Source organism: Triticum dicoccoides, chromosome 6A (genome assembly GCF_002162155.2).
Source record: "Triticum dicoccoides isolate Atlit2015 ecotype Zavitan chromosome 6A, WEW_v2.0, whole genome shotgun sequence".
Classification (NCBI taxonomy): domain Eukaryota; kingdom Viridiplantae; phylum Streptophyta; class Magnoliopsida; order Poales; family Poaceae; genus Triticum; species Triticum dicoccoides.
In genome coordinates, this window is record NC_041390.1 from 152,025,742 (window position 1) to 152,028,167 (window position 2,426).

Genomic DNA, 2,426 nt, shown 5'->3' on the forward strand with positions numbered 1-2,426 from the left:
TATATTGTGGCTAATCCTGAGAGTTGGGCCGGGTCGGGCAAGCCCGGCATGGCCTGGTCGTGCTTCGGGCCATGTTGAGCTCAGGCCAGCATGCCGTGCCGTATGGCCCGGATTTAATCCGGCAATTCAACCCATGAGCGGCCGCACCGACCCGAATGGGGTGGTATGGGTCGTCATCTTCATCCATACGTAAGCCCGATGGATAACCCAATTAGTGATGGTATGGTATGAACATAAAGTCATGCCCATGGGTCGCCTGATAAGTAGTACTCCCTCTGCAAAGAAATATAAGAGCATTTAGATCACTACGGAGGGAGTAATAATGAAATATGTATTTTATTTTATATGACATCATTGTTCTCCAAATATGCAGAAGAATGGCCCTTTCTAAATACATCCCTTTTTATTCATTTCGACAACAAGTATTTTCGGACGAAGGAAATACTTATGAAGATGCAGACTATACATTCACAGAATGCTGCCAAGGATATGTTGATTTCCGTGCTGGAGAAGTGGAGAGATAAGCCCATAAAAGAATTAACGTTTGCTTTTTTTAGGGATCTCATACTTTATTAATTAGAAACTATGTTCATAGGCAGCGGCGGCGCCAGGAATACTATACGCCCCAGGCCGACCCAGGCAACCTTCATAGCACTGTAGCTACAGTGCCGCACTGTAGCTACAGTCAATGAAGGAATCAACGCCCACGCCCCAGGCAGCGGCCCGGGCTGCCTGGGGCCTGTCTCTGCCACTGTTCATAGGGATACAAAGGGGGTCATAAGGGGATAGAAGCCACAAATGGCGACCCTGCGAAAGTGAGATAGAAAATTTCACAAGGTTGTGCGTCTCTAGATTCAAAGCACGACCTTTAAATACAAAATCACAACTAGCAAAATACCCTTTTCTATTAGTTATCCCCTTTTTGCTAAGTACACGGTACGTGCAACATGTTGGCCTTGGTAATAATGGTGCAATATGTTGGCCTGTTGGGCTTCTAAAGGCTAAAAAGCCAATCAGCTTGTCTCCTGCCTTATAAGTACACGGTCACATTCACCTAAAAAAAAGTACACGGTCACATTGACCTAAAAAAATGTACACGGTCACATGATAAAAAAAATATGATCTAAAAAAGAACAATGTACACGGTCACATGGACAACAAACTGCACACTAGCAGCTTATTTAGTACCATCGCCTACAAATGCGCGTGGGAGGTGGAGCTATCGAGCACAATAAGCTGCGGGAGATGGGCGCCTCCTTGCGCTGTCCACGTTGGCAGGATGTGTACTGTTTGCTTTGGCCAATGGGAGCTCCAGTTCGTGTCCACGTCAACGCTCGTTTTGGACAATGGGAGCGCTGGTTGTGTGAACGCCAACGCTGGTCCGCGGTGCTCATTTGGCCACATCGACTTCGAAGTGTGAAGCAATGGGCGATTGGAACGGCAAGAGCGATCGGGCAGACCAGCTTGCGATCGACACGTTTTGTTTGTTTATCGGACTCTGCAAGTGGTCCCAGGTTTGTTCAACGGCTTGCTGTCAATGGCGTGGGTTGTTCTGTGTTGTGTGGTCGTTGCATGGACGTCTGTTGGCTCCTACGCAATGTCAGGTGTGGGCTGGAGTGCTTCTTTCAGTTCACATGCCGCTCGTGGTTTTTTCGTCTGTATTGTGGCCCTGGTTTTCTATGGGTCTGAACCGTCAATGTCTGCAGTAAATGTTGAATCGGGTCGCCGCCTCCTCGTTCGTCTCTGTCACCTATCCCTTCTCATTTCCTCTCCCAAAAAATTCGCAGCAAGGCAACCTCTCCTTTCTCTTCTTTCCATGATCTGGTCTTTTCCATTCTTCGCCATCGGCAGGAGGCAGAGCAGGGAAGGTGGGACGGGGAAGGAGGAGGGGAAGCGGCTGCAAGCACGCCGCCGCCCGTGCACAACGAGGGAGGATTGGGTGGGAGAAGGCAGTTGTCACAACCTAGCTAGTCATGCATTAGAGTGTTGCATCATGTTTACTCTTTCATCAGAAACTTGAAATGGGGATGACAGAACCCCCAGTCCCCTCTGAAACCAACTAGGGTTACTAAAATAATTTTTCAATGAACCTGAAATGCCCTTCTAAAATGCCCATCATTTTTGTCTTGGTTCAGAACCTCTGCCAAAAATGGTGCACATTTTCCTAGGCCATCCTAGGGTTTTTGAATTAAATCATAAATATTTGAATTTGGGCATTTAAAATAATATAAAATATTTAAATGCTCAAATATCTCCAAACTAAAATGTTTCATGTTGGAAATAATCCAACTATGGGCCAGGAATAGTTTGGTGATTTTTGAACTTGCCTAGGTATTTTATTTAATTCAACAAAGTTGCAGATATATTAAATAAAACAGAAACAGAAATAAAAAGGGGGAAAACTTACCTGGGCTCCTCCACTGTGC